We start from the raw sequence: 17,653 nt of genomic DNA on the forward strand, positions 1-17,653 counted from the left end.
GATCATGCTGATGTGCACATGAGGGTCAGCTTGGAGCCAGTCTTTTATCCTTCCACGGCTGTGGCTTTTCAATGCTGACTTGGCCTTTTAGTTTTTCATTATTCTGTTTGCCATCATTTTATCCCACATTTTTTCTTCTCTTTAAGTCATCAGAAGAGAAATAATACTCCTATTACAGGAGTTCAATTATGTTGAGTTGGCTTTGGGATATGTCACTGGGGGCTGGTCCCTGAGACAGTACATCATGATGGTCCCACTTGCTGGTGGGTGAGCATGATGGTGGGTGATCTAGGTAAAGGGAAGGAAAATATGTGCAGGAAATGGTGTGGGACTCTTGTTCCTTTAAGTTGCACATTCAAGTCAAACATCATTGTCATTTCAGTGAAGTCTCCTTGACTGAGTGGTCAATTGTTCTGAGAGATAATTAAATAGTATCCAAAGCATGAACGATCAATACTAGGATTGCCTCTGAACAGAGGTGACAAGAATAGCAAGTGTTCTGAGACATAAATCCATTCTCATGGGGGCTGTAAATCTTGCAAAGAGAAGGATGCTGGGACCTGGTGGTACAGGTCCTAATGGCTCCAACGCACATTCTTAGATAAGTGACCAGTGGACCTTTGGTCTCATCCAGTAGGCTGAGAGGAAATTGAGCTGCCAAGCCTTATGAAACTCCTGCTGGAGATTTGGAGGAAGATGAATGGTACTTAAGTAACAAGAAGTCCGTGAAATCAAACCATTAAAAAACAATTTCAAGACCAGTCAACTTCTCTCACCTTCTTTTCACTCTGATAAAGCCCCCCAAAGTCACCGAGTGATTCCTTTGATCTTGTTCAGGTTGGTGTATTGACTTTCTCACCACGTTCTACTGGGGCATGGAGGTGTTGCTGGTTCTGGGAAATGCTATCTTTGGGAGAGGATGAGGCTGGGGAAGCTCCACCTTCTTCCTCCTATTTTCTTCCTGTTCCTGTGGCCGGGATTCTGGGGCTGAAGACACAAGGTGGCTTCCAGGTGTGCCTAGGAGGGAGAGTCTCACTGGGCCCACTTTTTTCTGATTTCTAAAACGTTCTCTCATCCAATACAAGTGCTCTGTCCCTTTCTACCGTCCCTCATGGGAGAATGGACTGGTGTAGGTTTGGGCCTCCACACAGGGTGCCTTTATATCTGGTGCTGTCATGGTTGGGATATGGTGAGACTCACTAGGGTGTCATAAGTTTCTCCTTTTGCCTCAGGGGCTCACCTTATTGTATTATAATTTTCAGTCTAAAATTTAATTTTAATGATTCAAATATGGAGAAATGCATTCTACTTGTGAAAAATCAAAACACTCTGGATAAAGATTAAAGGTCACTTTAACCAACAGTCCTCATAGGATTAACAGCTACTGTGGAAAAGATAGATCCCTCTAGTTTGTTTTTTGATTCATGAACATGTTTGGTATGTATTTGTATCTTAGAGAAAATATAAAGAATTATGTTTAAATTAATTAGAGGCAACATGCTTCACATATGATTCTACAACTTGTTTTTCCATTCAAGAGTCCTCTGATCACATAGTGGGAAGAGTATGTGGAGGTTGAAACTCAATCCACCTCTGCTAGCTCAACCCAGAGAAAGGGGTGTCTCTCTAATTGGCTCACACAGATGGGACTATGCTTTTTGAATTCATATAAAGACATGGTATGAGCTATGGTGGCCCTGGATGGATCTTCATGCTCTAGAATTTAATTTCTTTGTATTCCATAGTGTGAATATATTATATTTTCTGTATCCATCCCCATGATTGGACATGTAAGTTATTTCTCATATGTCATGATTCTAGGCAATGCTTTAATAAACAGGCTGTAACACATCTCGCTGTGCTCATATGCAAATGCTTCTCTAGGGACGTCATGGGATTGCTGGGTTGTAGAGATGCACATTTTAAATTCTACTAGACAATGCTGAATTGCCCTCTGAAGGGCCCTTTTAACATGCAATGCCACCAATACTGTACAAGAGTGCTCATTTCCATCTTCCTCCCCTATACTCCATGCTGCCAGTCTTCCATTTTTCTTAATTGCCTTCTGTCTCGGTTCATTTAGGCTGCTAGCACAAAAGAACACAAACTAGGTGGCTTATAAACAACAGAAATTTATTCCTCACAGTTCTGGAGGCTGGGAATTCCAAGATCAAGAGGGCAGAAGATTCTGTCTGGAAAGGGCTCTTACTGGTTCACAGAGAGTAAGCTCTCACTATGCTCTCAGGTGGTGGAAGGGACGAGCTAGCTTTCTGAGGCCCCCTTTAATCCCATTTATGAAGGTTCTACACAGGATCTAATCACTCCCCCCAGAGGACTCACCTCCTAATACCATCACATTGGTAATTTGGTTTCAGCATCTGGATTTTGGAGGGACACAAAAGCCTCTTCCCCTTCTTAATATACATCTGGTTGACCCTATTGCTCTGGGATTGTTCCTGAAACACTGGTTTGTTTGTTTTTTTCTGGTTTCTTCATTAACTTGATTTCAACCTTGACTCTCTGACCGTTGAATTTTCCTACTCTGAGGATCATCTGCTCCCATTCTGGCCTGAATTCTAGGTGGCAACCGGGCAGGAGAAGAACACTGTTTACACCTGGCTGTGTGGCCTGGGGTAAGTTACTGGTATGGGCCTCAGTTTTCTCATATGTATGTTTCCATACAGTAACTCTAGGATCCTAGCTCTAAGGTTCTGGCCTGAGTAGGACTAAAACATTTCATTTTAAGAAGACACTTTTTTCCCTCATCAATGGTAACCACCATTCTTGCTGGTTGAGATGCTTTTCTGCAATTACATACATACATGAGTCATTTGAGGAGGTAATGGGTAGATATGGACTTTTATTGCTCTCATAAATTATATTGTCATTCATTTCTGTGTTTTCCTGGGTGGGGATAGGTGCCAGAGGAAGGACCTTTTGGTCTATGCAAGCTCTCAACTAGATAGTGAACATTTCTTGAAGAAATCAGGTCTGCTTCTACCTCTGTGACCTCCTCCTCTTGTCTTCAGACCACACTTTCCCTTTCCATTCAGCAAATGTTTACTGAACACCTACAATGGCTCCTCCTGCATGAGCTCTTACGGAAGCAGTGAGAGTGGAAGGTGAGGGAGAGATACAGGGTGGTGGAAGGTACGTTTATGAGCTGCCAGATCTCATGGTTTTGTTCAGTGCTGTCTAATAGAACTGTCTGTGAAGATGGAAATGTTCTGGGAAATCTGTTCTGCCCAATATAGACAACCTACAAGCGGCCACGGAGCGCTCACTCTGGAAGGCGTGGTTTGGAACCCCTGTGTTAGTGTATAATGGATATGAGGAAGCAATACAGTGCTGGGGGTGCTCTGCAGCAGACGTCTCATGGTCCTGATGATCAAAGCGCATAGAGGCAGGTCTACACACCTGGAATGCTGGTGTTGGCACATGCCTAGCTCTTTGGAGGTGCTCAGTCAGGGGTAATCCCTTTCCCTCTCCTGTGTTGGTTCTCAGGACTCCTGCATGCTTAAGACAAGAAACAGGTTGAGCCTGGGGAAGCCTGGAGGAGGCGGGACTCTGAGCCTGTGCTTCTGGGAGGGGCAGGCTGAAGAGGCCTCCTCCTCCTGCAAAGGCATCCAGGGCCTCAGACTGTGATTCACCCAGGCGAGTTGCACAACTTTATGGACACCACAAATCATATCACTCACATTCTGGGGATTTTCAAGGGTGGGAATTTGCCTCCCCCACTACCGCCTACCTGAGCAGGTGCTGGGAACATCATAGGTGCTCAGTAAATAACTCTGGGTGATTCAGCACCCAGTGGTCATATTTGAGTAGAGGCCACGAGTCATAGGTTTGAGACCCTCCCAGCTCTGCCTCTCCAGGAGAAAGCAAGGACTTCGGGGCAGCAAACTAGGTGTCAGATTTGCTGTTGCCTGGCTCTGTCATCCTGCCAAATGCTCCTCACTTCCTGCAGTCTTAGTTCCCCCATCTAGTCTAGGGTTCTTCATCCTGAATACATATAGACTGCTTTGCTGGGCAGGTCCTGAGATTGGGCATAGGTTTGAAACACACCTTTCTCCTCAGGCTGAGGTTTGTCCAGGCTGGTCATTCACTCTCCCAACCCCTCCTTCCCTGCACACAGCAAGAGCCTTGCAGTTGGCTTCCTGTGGCTCCAGCAGGCAGGATCTCTCCTTCCCTTCCCTGACCTCACCCAGCAAGCACTCCAGAGGGGTCAAAGCAAACAGGACTTGAGCAACCTGGCCAGGAAACTCGGAACAAAGGAGGGCTTCTTTTATCAGCTGTTTCCTTTTGTCAGAAGATAAATTGTGAGAGTAATCATGTTAAAAAAAAAAAAAAAAGAAAGAAAAGAAAAAGAAAAAAAAGAAAAGAAAAAAAAGCTAGAACAGAAGAAAAATAAAATAAATTAGACAACATTTTTGATGAATTCGAGGCATTCATTTATTTTGTATTCAAGTGGTGGGTGATTATGAGGTGCTGGGTATGTTGAGCTGTGACTGTTCAGTGGCGTGTAGGACATGAAGGCTGACATATAGGAGTTCACAATTTACCAGAGGAGATTAGAAATAAGAGTCTGAACAAATTACATGGTAGCATGTCTAGGGGGTCACATGATTATCTTTCCACTGCTGTGTCCCTGCTGCTTACCTTGATGCTGGCTCGTCATTAGTGCTTAGTAATTATTTATTGAGTGAATGGATAGGATATTGGAAAACCACTTTGGGAGACTTGAAGACTTAAAAGGGAGGGAGGTAGAAGATGGAGGAAAGATGGGATTGAGAGGATTTGGGTTTTGCAGGTAGAGAGAACAGCATAGAGCTGAGGATGAGGTCCTGTGTAGGTTCATCCAGGTAGAGATGCTAGTAACTGACCATTTGACTAAGAAAAGCAGCAATTTCTTTTAACCCAATATTTAAAATGTCTATAAAGGGACAGGATCCTATGGGACCTTGTGAATATAGAGATTTGCTTTTATCCTGAGGACACAGAGAGGTGATGAAGTTTTTACTCCCTTTTTCCCCTAAAAAAATCCCCCCCAAAAACATAAAACTAGTTTAATTTCGTGTGACTATACAACTAACATATATCATTATTTTAAAAATTCAGATTCTAGCAAAAGTATGAAGAAAAAAGATAACAATCACCTTTGACCTTACCATCCCGATAACTATGGTCAACAATTTGGTAGCCCCTTCCTAGACTTTCTTCCTCAAATCTTGTGTATGAAAACAAGTAGGACATAAAGTTGCTATTTAGAAGTTGCCAGCAACCTTGGTGTTTAACAGGGGAGGCTGCAGGTTTCCATGGCAAAATTTGTTTTTGTTTTGTAAGTGGTCAGAGTGAGAGAAAGAGGCAGCAGGATCTTCTCTGGATTATGGGCGGTTGCTAGGGACAAGGTGGGCACATTTATGCAATGTTCAAGGAGCTTCCCAAGAGGTGGAACTTTGAGGCCTAACACCTTCTCTAACATCAAAACACAACCTGAACCAAGAACAAGCAAGCTCCTACCCTGCCGTTACACAGAATCCTATTATCAACATTTTGGGGATGGTTGCTTATTTTTTCCTGTTATGTTCACATATGTAGTCATAAATTAGACTGGATCAATGCTCAGCAAAATATTTACTCTGCTCACTGCTCTCTTTGGCGTCTATGTGAGCGCACACACAGAGAAAATAAGTAGTAGGGGACTTTGTGTCCCTTCTCCTTTTGCCATTTCATTTTGAATTCCAGCTTGGACTTAATATCCCTAATCAAGTTTCTAAAGGAAATTTTTTTAAAAAAATTAAATTTTATTTGTTCTAATTAGTTGTACATGATAGTAGAATGCATTTAAACATTTTGATAGGTCATATATAAAGAGTATAATCTCTCATTTATCTGATTACACATATTGCAGGATCACATCATTCAAGCAGTCATACATGTACATGAGGTAATCATGTCTGTTTCATTCTACTATCATTCCTTTCCCATACCCCTTCCCCTCCCTTCACTCCCCTCTACCTCATATAAAGTAACTCTATTCTTCCCTATCCCCCCACCTCCCTTATTGTGCATTAGCATCTGCATATCAGAGAAAACATTCAGTCTTTGGTTTTGGGGATTTGACTTACTTTACTTAGCATGATATTCTCCAACTCTATCCATTTACCAGCAAATGCTAGGATTTCATTCTTCTTTAAAGCTGAGTAATATTCCATTGTATATTTATATATCACGTTTTATTTATCCATTCATCTGTTGAAGGGCGTCTAGGTTGGTTCCATAGTTTAGCTATTGTGAATTGAGCTGCTATAAACACTGATGTAGCTGTGTCACTGTAGTATGTTGATGTTAAGTCCTTTGGATATAAACTGAGGAGTGCGATAACTGGGTCAAATGGTGGTTCTATTCCTAGTTTTCTGAGGAATCTCTGTACTGCTTTCCATAATGGTTGCACCAATTTGCATTCCCACCAGCAATGTATGAGTGCACCTTTTCCCCCACATCCATGCCAACATCTATTGTTCCTTATATTCTTGATAATTGCCATTCTGATTGGAATGAGATGAAATCTTAAAGTAGTTTTGATTTGCATTTCTCTAATTGCTAGAGATGTTGAACATTTTCTCATGTATTTTATCCTGAAATAATCCTTCGCAACTCTTTGATGATATGTCCTAAACTCCAAGGATTTCTTTCTTTCTCTAGAATTAGTGGATTGGAGCTATTTTTTGGAATCTTTTTAGAACCACTTAGAACCACAGCCCCCTTTTTGTTGTAATATCATGTTTTTTTTTTTTTTTTTTTTTTTGGGGTCTAGAAGTAAGTCCCACAGTGGCCCAGATTAGCTGCCTGGTCCCTTGTGGGTTTCCTTGCAGTCTCTCAGTGTGTTCTTTTTTCTGTAGTCTGAGACTTCACCTCTTCCTCCACATGTTCTCACATTCATTTTATTAACCAGAGAAATTATGGATTCTCTTTGGTCTGGCACTTAGAACTTGAGCTTTGGAAAAAAACAACATTTTCTTTGTCTAGTGTACTTTCCTTTAGTATTTTCTATAATAAACTGTTCAGCCTCATGATCGAAGACCTTTTTATTCTTCATCTAACATTCATAATCCCCCAAATAGTAATAAAATAATAATAACAGTTTACACTTATTATCTGCTTGCCATGCGCCAAGCACTATTTCATGCACTTTACGTAGATGACTTCTCTTCTTTTATATTACTCTGGTAATACTATTCTCTGCCACACAGATAAGAACAGTTAGGCACAGAAAATTTGAGTAACTGAAGCACTAGACCTGATATTCAAACCCAATCAGTCGGTAGATTAAGAGCCACTGGAATTCACTGTGCGTAGAAACGTGACCTGTGAATCCCATTGGCCCACTTCTCAAAGCCTGCTTGTGTGTCTCAGCCAACCAGACACTGGAACTCTGCTTGTGTGGAGGGCACGGGTGATCTCAGATGCCCTCTTGAAGGTTCTGCATAAAGACCCCTTTTTCCAGTTGTTGCTGTCTACAGGTGGCTTGTTGTTCTTATGAGATCTCAGAGACTCCCTTTAGCAGGATTCAGATATCCATCCTCCAGGCTGGAGCTACACTCTCTGAGAGAAGCATCTGATTGCTGCTCATCCCATTGTGTTCTTGAGGACTTGGCCCAGCCTGTGAATGATTCAGTGATGGACTCAGTAGCCTGGCTGGAGGGGAGCACTGTGTGCACCAGACAGGGGCTGGCCTCTGCTTCCGAATCTGCGTCTGTGAGGCAGACATAGCCATCAGCCTCCAGGCACCTGGGTCTGCTATGACAGTTTATGTGACTGGGACTTGGTGCCACATTCATATTGACATGTCTTGATCCTCCCCCAAGTCACTTTGCCTAGATTTTCTATATCCTTTTGGACCTAAATGATATCAGGTGGCATTGCTGAGACTAGATTGCTGGGCTCAATCTCTCTGTATGGTTTTATTTATAATTTCATGATCACTTTAACTGATGACATGACAGTGGTAGCAAATTAGCCCTATCTGTGAATGGACAGGTGGGTTGGTTCCACTGGTGGAGCTGTGACTACTATAGGTGTGAGACTTCACCAGAATTGACACACCACATTCCCTTCAGCCTCCTATGCCTCCTAGGAACAGAAAATTTCATGAAGTAATAGAGTCACCAAGGATGTCTTTGCTATGGACCATCCCCTTCCCTCTGCCCAATACCCAGAGTTTAGAAGAGAATGGTGTCCCACCTGCCAGAAGGGAGAACTGGAGACCAGGAGGCAGAGAGTGAGGAGGAGCTGATGTGGGAAGCATGGGTCAGGGGTCCCTCCGGGATGTGGGGATGGTCAGCAGCAGCACTGACATATCAGAGGGTCAGAGGCCAACCATTCTCCAGGGGCAGCCGGAGCTGAGGGTCCTGGGATGCAGACAGTAGCCAACAGACTAAGTAAGGAGACGTTCAAATGGCCAAATAACTTGAGAAAAGTGCCTCACTGCACTTAAGGTTGTTACAAATCAGACTGCAAAGATGGAAATAATGCACAAAATGGCGTATTGGAGAGCACGTGGAGAAAATGGCGCTCTCTTGTACTAACACTGAGTCACAACCCCTTATCCAAAATCCTTGGGGCCAGAAGCATGTGAGAATTTGAGATTTTTTTCAGATTTTAGATAAAGCAACATGACGTATGAACTGTGTCTTATATAACACTCCTCGTAGGGAGGAGGGCAATATCCAAGATCAAATACATTTATGTGTCTGTAGTGAAATGTCCAAATATTCAGCACTAAATGGGGTAATTAAAGACTGCAAATCATCTTGTGTTCATTCAGGTTTGCCACCACATGAATTTATACACTAAATTTAAGAAGGCATTTTCAGCTTTCAGACTGTTGTGGGAATAAGGAATTGTAGACCTTGCAACATTTCTGGAAGACAATTTGACAATATGTATTGAGACTCTATAATGTACACACCCTTTCCCTTAATTCTACTTCTAGATTAATCCTATGAAAATAATTATAATTACATGCAATACTCTAGCAATAAGGAAGTTCATCATGGCATTGTTTTTGTTTAAAGACAAAACAGAAACAATCTACTGTCCACCCATAGCAGATTGATTACAGAAATATAATGCACACATACAACAGGATAACAGGTGGTCCTTAAAAAATAATGTTTATTTATTGACTTGGAAAGATATGCATGCTATGCTATACTATTTAATAGACCAGATCTAAGCTATGAATAGCTTAAACATGAATCTTATTTGCATAATGAAACTTGGAACGGTAAACACCAACTAGGGTTCATCTCCAGGATTTTTTTTTAGTGTCGTTTTAATTTATTTATTGACAATGTGGATTTTCTTGTTTTCTTTTCCTAAGTTTGAATAGTGAAACTTATTTATCAATAATTTTAAAGACTTCAGATGCAGATAAGCAAAAGCAAGCGCTTCTATCCCTTGCCTCTCTCCACCCTATTCTTGAAGGTAACACATATCAATTTGGTATGCTTCTTTTGAGCCCTTTATTATTTGTAAATGCATATAGACTTTAAAAGCCATTTTTCCTATGCATGAAATCATACTGCATATATTCCTCTATAACTTCCTCTTTCACTTTACTCTGTCAGTAACCTCTTTCTACCCTAAAGGTGTGCCTTAATTTTCTTAACGCTTTCCACACAGTTAGACATTTAAATAGTTTCTATTTATTTGCCATCTCAAATAATATTGTAATGAACATCCTTGTATATGTGACTTTGTGGACACGTGCACACATTTACATAGAAGGATTCTTCATTTTGATTTTTTTGTAATGAACAGGTATAATTCAGATTATTCAAAATACTATCCAATGCATTGAAAGATTCCACTGGACTATTTCTAAAACCAGTTGGCCCATTTTTCCCCCCTCAGGATGAATGAGCTATTCATTAACACCACCTTATAAACAAATACCACCTATTTTTGGGTTCGACATATTTTCCAGATGTTCTCCCTCCCTGCGGAATACTTGGTTCAGGGAAGCTCATAGGACTCAGCACCTCCGCTTGAAGGAAGTGGCTGTTTCCAAAGCCATGAGGCAGGCTGGGTGGATTGTCCTGGGATGGCTCTGAGTGCCCATGTTTCACAGGCTGCCTGGTGACCTGAGGGCCTTATCCTTGGCGACGGATGGTGGCTGACCACTCCTGGGAAGGCCTCCGTCACTGCTACAAGGGGCCCTATAGAAGGGGCCCTCCATCACTCCTACAGTGGCCCTGGCAGGAGAGGTCAGGGTAACTTTTCTGAAGCTTGAGCCTGGAGGTACAAGGTGCTGCCAGCTCCAGATGGAGGGAAGCCGTTGGAATAGGGTGGGCAGGCAGCGTGCGTCCTTGGCTTCTGCCCAATCTCTGGGCCTCCACGTCCTCCAGCGTTCCCCTTCCCTTTGTGCTTCCAAAATAGCATATTTCCTCAACTTCTCTTTTACAGTGCAATGTCCCTGATGCGGGAAATGGGCATGGAATGTGCGAGAGTTCCTCCTCTTGTTCTGCCTGAACCTTGTAATTAAATAGGAGGAATGTCATAGGGCTCAGGGGGTCTAGAATGAGGAAATACGTGCTCCTCTCTTATTTTTCTTCATTCCCAGCCCCATCTCATATGCAGTTCCAGGTAGCCCACCAGATTAGGCACTGGAAAATCCCACCCTTTATGTACATAGAAAGAAGAAAAAAGTTTCAAAATCTTTTTGCGATTCAGACTGGACTCAAGTGCGAGGCCCAAGCCGAGCTCATCATTCCTTTCCCTGGCTGCTCCACGCCCATCCCTTCCAATAATGCTGCGGATCCCTTCTGTGTAATTAGTGGGGACATAATTAATACATGAGAGGAGTCTTTCTAACAGATCTGAGCAAGTATATCCTTTTAAAAATGGGGTGGGAGGCAGAACCTTAACAGGCTTCTACATGCCAGCCAGAAAAGTCCAGGCAGACAGTCAGCTCCAGCTTTTTGGCCATGTACATTTATATGCTTCTGTGGATGGACCCAGCCCCAAGGAGGAAAGTAAAGGAGTTAGAAGAATTCTGAGCAATGAACTGGCAACTGGAGAGGATGAACTTGATGAGTTGGGGAAACTGTGGATGGAGTTGCAGTTTCAGTAAGAGCAACTTTGGAAAGTAGAGGCTGAGAGTGAGTGACACAATGAAATTAATGTTTATGAAGCACCTACTCTGCTCCAGGCACTGAGATGCTGTCTCATTTGGTCCCTGGAGTAAATGATCCAATCTTCCCATTTGCAGATGATATTAGCATCCCAGAGTGGTGATTGGTGCAGCTCAAACCACAGTGAGGGACCAGGTTCAGGTTTAATCTCATTCTCGAGGCTTAAAGGGAAAAATCTTTCTTAGCATACTGAAATTCCTTTGTTCCTTTGCTTGCTTTCCTCAGTCTATTTCCACCAGTCCATCCAACACACCATTACTTGGCTCAACCTTCTAGAACCCTGTTTGGGATCATTCCCTCCACAGCTGGCTCATCCCTTCCTCTGCAGCCTCATCTCCTGTGGATGAGAGAGCGCTTCCTTCTCAAGGTCTTGCTCAGAGGACAGGAAGGTGTTGGCCTAGATGTCCTCTCAAGTCTCTTCCAGGCCTAATGATTATTGTTTTATAGTTGGGAGGGCCGACTTCTTCACAAACATTTTACTAATGAATTTCACGAGCATCTGGCTGCCATTAGGCACAAAGCAGCGCCCTGGTCCCCAACCAAACTTGCTTTTTCTCCTGTCCAACAGGACTGGGGTCTCAATCTTGATGCTTCCTTTTGCCTTGACCCAGCCTTACCTAGTCAACCACGGATCATTTACACTGCTTGATGTCTCTCTAACCCAACCCTACTTTTTCCCATTTTTACTGCTATAGTTCTCATCCGCCACTGACTTGGATAGTTTCACGTCTTTTATTTCTGCCCCTTTTATTGTCTTCTACCCCTTGTAATACCCATTCTCCACATTGCACCTGAATGATCTTTCTAGAATACAAAGCTGATCCCATCACTCTGCTATTTTAAATCCCTGCAGTAGTTCCCTCATCTACTTAAATCATCCCAGGCGGCAAGTGTCAGTTCCTGTCTGTCCTTGAGTAGTACTTCTCTTCCAATCTGGGGATTCTATCACCCACCCCTCATTCTCAGAATTTCAACCACGGGTCAGAGCGTAACTGAGCATCCCATCCCCTTCTCCCCACCTTCTAGGTCTCACCTTCTCCTTTTGGACAAGAGAAAGTTCTTCATAATGACTAATTTAAAAAAGTGGATAGCATAGATTCTCTTTCCAACTTGTGGCATAAACGTATCCCCTCCTTTTCAGGGCTCTTAGATTTTTGGAACTTAGACTATTTTTGCAGAAATCTAGTTCAATGGAAAACTTGACTCTCAAGAATAAGTCCCTGCTGTGGTTTGGTATATTTACTAATATTCATTGGGCACGTAGTATGCTCCAGGCACTGTTCTAGGCACAGTGAACAAAACAGACAAAAATGCTGTCTTTCCCTTTATTTATCAAGAGAGAAAGAGGGAGTTTCAAGATGGTGGCCTAGAGGGTGGCTGCATTTCATGTTGCTCCAGGACTCAGGATTCAAAAGAGGAGAAATTGAGAGACTTGGGACCAACTCAAAGTAGCCGGGTGAGTCTCTCCCATTGGGGAGGTGTCCCGGATGGGACGGTGGTCCCGGAACGCAGGGAACTTGTGAAGTAGAGCTGCCGGCGAGACGTCCCTCCCCCCGCTGGAGCAGTGAACTCGGACAACTGGGAGCGCCGTAAAGGAGGCCACTCAGCACAGCGCTGGGACTCGGAGCAACCACTGGGGCTCCGGTGGCTGCCCAGGGGAAGAGCGGCGAGGAGAGCTGTGTGGACTCAGGACACCGGGGCCTGCTCTGAGGAGGAGGAGGAGGAGGGTGGCCGCTTGGATTCGGAGTGACTGCACCAGAGCTACAGGCAGTTGCCAGAGGAGGGGCTGCGTGGCGAGCTGTTTGGACTCAGACCACTTCTGAACACCGGGGCCTGCCCTGAGGAGTAGGAGGAGGAGGAGGAGGAGCGCGGTGGGTCGTGTGGACTCGCAGTGACTGCATTAGAGCTCCAGGCGGCTGCTCAGAGGAGAAGGCGAGTGGTGAGTTGTTTGGACTTAAAGCGACCACTCCTGAACACAGGGGGGCTGCCTGGAGGAGAAGTATGGTGGGTCGCTTGGTCTCCAGTGGCCGCACCAGAGCTCCGGGCGGCTGCCCAGAGGATGCGTGCAGCGGGTCACGGGGATTCAGAGCCACTCAGAGTGACCGCTCCAGAACACCCGGGGGGTTACCTGGAGGAGGAGGAGGAACAGGGAGGGTCATTTCGACTCGGAGTGATTGATTGCCCTGGGCTACGGGTGGTTGGTGGGAGGTGGAGGCACGCAGTGAGTTCCTTGGACTCCCAGTGACCGCACCAGAATACTGGGCGGCTGTCCGGAGGAAGAGGCATGTGGCGAGTCTCTGGGACTCAGAGCGATTGTACGGGGCCCCAGGTGGCTGCTCAGAGGAGGGGCCGCATAGCCAAGCGATTAGATGCAGAGCAGGGTCCCAGGATCTAGGAGGCTTCTGGGTGGAAGAACCACACAGAGATAGGCTTAGGGGCGGAGCGAAGGTTCCAGGACTGTGGGCAGATTCACTGAGGAGGGGCAGCCTAAGGAGATTCATCTGCGAAGGGTGAGGCTCCCAGGCCCAGGAGGTAGGGCCGAGCCCCTGGGAACTTTGCAGAAGAAGGCAGCCCAGCCCAGGCGGTAGCTGTAAATTGAGGGGAACCTCTAGGAGGGAAATGACCAGCGAGACCTCCTCACCAGGTGAGTCTTACCTGCCGGGTGAGGTTTCCCCACAAGGACGGTAAAACCAGAGACACAGGCCCAAACAGGCCTTGCCTCAGCCCGCAGCCTAGTTCCCCTTTGGATGACCATTGGTCAACAAGTGGAGGCACGTCTGCCCACTAGCAGGGAATATACCCCACCTGAAGGCCACCACTCCTAGAGAGGCAGCTTCCTTGTGGAGCACCGCATTATCAACTTCCTCCAAGACTTCAGCCTACTGAAGGCTAAGGGGGGATATATATAGAAATCTTCAGGGACATTGTAAGTCAATAGAGGAAATCTGCAATATCTCAGCGGTCCACTGATACCTGAACAATATGAGAAAACAAGGAAAGAAAATGCTGCAAACAAATCTAGATGTTACATCAATAAAACCCAATGACAGCATGGCAGAAGAAATGACAGAAAAGGAGTTCAGAATGTACATAATTAAAATGATCAGAGAAGCAAATGATGAGATGAAAGAGCAAATGCAAGCATTGATTGATGAGATGAAAGAGCAAATGCAGGCATTGAATGATCACACCAATCGACAGTTAAAAGAGCAAATACAGGAAGCAAAAGATCATTTCAATAAAGAGTTAGAGATATTGAAAAAAAACCAAACAGAAATCCTTGACATGAAGGAAACAATAAACCAAATTAAGAACTCCATAGAAAGCATATCCAGTAGGATAGAACACCTGGAAGACAGAACCTCAGACATTGAAGACAAAATATTTAACCATGAAAACAAAGTTGAACAAACAGAGAAGATGGTAAGAAATCATGAACAGAATCTACAAGAACTATGGGATATCATGAAAAGGCCAAATTTAACAATTATTGGGATTGAGGGAGGCCTAGAGAAACAAGCCAAAGGAATGAACAATCTATTCAATGAAATAATATCAGAAAATTTCCCAAATCTGCAGAATGAAATGGAAAATCAAGTTCAAGAGGCTTATAGGACTCCAAATACACAAAATTACAACAGACCGACACCAAGGCACATGATAATGAAAATGCCTAACATACAAAATAAAGACAGAATTTTAAAGGCCACGAGAGAAAAGAACCAAATTACATTCAGGGGGAAACCAATACGGATATCAGCAGACTTTTCAATCCAGACCCTAAAAGCTAGAAGTGCCTGGAACAACATTTTTCAAGCCCTGAAAGAAAATGGATGCCAACCAAGAATCTTATACCCAGCAAAACTTACCTTCAAATTTGATGATGAAATAAAATCCTTCCATGATAAACAAAAGCTAAAAGAATTTACAAAAAGAAAGCCGGCATTACAGAACATTCTCAGCAAAATATTCCATGAGGAAGAGATGAAAAACAAAGAAGCAAATCAGCAAAGGGAGGAATTATCCTAAAGGAATTGTCAAATAAAGGAGGAGCCAAGTTGTGGCAAACAAATAAGCAAAATTCAAAAAATGAACCAAATGACTGGGAAACCAAATCATATCTCAATAATAACCCTGAATGATAATGGCCTGAATTCATCAATCAAAAGACATAGACTGGCAGATTGGATTAAAAAGAAAGATCCAACAATATGTTGCCTGCAAGAGACTCACCTCATAGAAAAAGATACCCATAGACTAAAGGTGAAAGGATGGGGAAAATCATACCATGCACATGGACTCAGCAAAAAAGCTGGAGTATCCATCCTCATTTCCGATAGTGTGGACTTCAAGCCAAAGTTAGTCAGAAGGGATAAAGAAGGTCATTTCATACTGCTTAAGGGAAGCATAAATCAGCAAGATATAACAATCATAAACATCTATGCCCCAAACAGTGGCTCATCCATGTATGTCAAACAAATCCTTCTCAATTTCAGAAACCAAATAGACCATAACACAATAATACTAGGTGATTTTAACACGCCTCTCTCACCACTGGACAGATCTTCCAGACAAAAATTGAACAAAGAAACCATAGATCTCAATAACACAATCAATAATTTAGACTTAACGGACATTTATAGAATATACCATCCAACCAAGAGCGAATACACTTTCTTCTCAGCAGCACATGGATCCTTCTCTAAAATAGACCATATATTATGCCACAAAGCTAATGTTAGCAAATATAAGAAGATAGAGACATTACCATGTATTCTATCAGATCATAATGGATTAAAGTTAGAAATAAATGAAAGAGTAAAACACAGAAACTATTCCAACATCTGGAGATTAAACAATATGCTATTATATGATGAATGGATAATGGATAACAGAAGATATTAGGAAGGAAATTAAAAGGTTCTTAGAGGTAAATGAGAACAAAGAAACATCATATGAAAATCTCTGGGACACTATGAAAGCAGTACTTAGAGGGAAATTTATTTCATGGAGTGCATTTAATAAAAGAATAAAACTCAAAAAATAAATGACCTAACACTACAGCTCAAAGCCCTAGAAAAAGAAGAACAGAACAGCACCAAAAGTAGTAGAAGACAGGAAATAGTTAAACTCAGAGCTGAAATCAATGAAATTGAAACAAAAGAAACAATACAAAAAATTGACAAAATAAATAGTTGGTTCTTCGAAAAAATAAACAAAATTGATAAACCTTTAGCCACACTAACAAAGAGAAGATGAGAGAAAACCCAAATCACTAAAATTCAGAATGAACAAGGATATATCACAACAGACAGGATTGAAATACAAAACATAATTAGAAGCTATTTTGAAAATCTGTACTCCAACAAAACAGAAAACCTCGAAGACATCAACAGGTTTCTAGAGACATATGAATTGCCTCAACTGAACGAGGAGGACATACACAATTTAAATAGACCAATTTCAAGTACTGAAATAGAAGAAGTCATCAAAAGCCTACCAACAAAGAAAAGTCCGGGACCAGATGGGTTCTCAACCGAGTTCTACAAAACCTTTAAAGAAGAGCTCATTCCAATACTTCTCAAAGTATTCCATAAAATAGAAGAGGAGGGAACCCTCCCAAACTCATTCTATGAAGCCAATATCACACTGATACCTAAACCAGACAGAGACTCATGAAGGAAAGAAAATTTCAGACCAATATCCTTAATGAACATCGACGCAAAAATTCTCAACAAAATTTTAGCAAATCGCATACAAAAACATATTAAAAAGATAGTGCACCATGATCAAGTGGGTTTCATCCCAGGGATGCAAGGTTGGTTCAACATCAGGAAATCAATAAATGTCATTCACCATATCAATAGACTTAAAGTCAAGAATCACATGATTATTTCAATAGATGCAGAAAAAGCATTTGATAAAATACAGCACCCCTTCATGCTCAAAACACTAGAAAAAATAGGGATAGTGGGAACATTTCTTAACATTGTAAAGGCCATTTATGCTAAGCCCATGGCTAATATCATTCTAAATGTTGAAAAACTGAAAGCATTCCCCCTAAAAACTGGAACAAGGCAGGGATGCCCTCTTTCACCACTTCTATTCAACATCGTTCTTGAGACTCTAGCCAGAGCAATTAGACAAACCAAAGAAATTAAAGGGATACAAATTGGAAAAGAAGAACTCAAACTATCCCTGTTCGCTGATGACATGATTATATATTTAGAGGAACCTGGAAATTCCACCAGAAAACTCTTAGAACTCATAAGTGAATTCAGTAAAGTAGCAGGTTACAAGATCAATGCTCATAAATCCAATGCATTTTTATACATAAGTGATGAATCTTCAGAAAGAGAAATTAGGAAAACTACCCCATTCTCAATAGCCTCGAAAAAAATAAAATACTTGGGAATCAATCTCACAAAAGAGGTGAAAGACCTCTACAATGAAAA

Source organism: Sciurus vulgaris (genome assembly GCF_902686455.1).
Source record: "Sciurus vulgaris genome assembly, chromosome: 16".
Taxonomy (NCBI): Eukaryota; Metazoa; Chordata; class Mammalia; order Rodentia; family Sciuridae; genus Sciurus; species Sciurus vulgaris.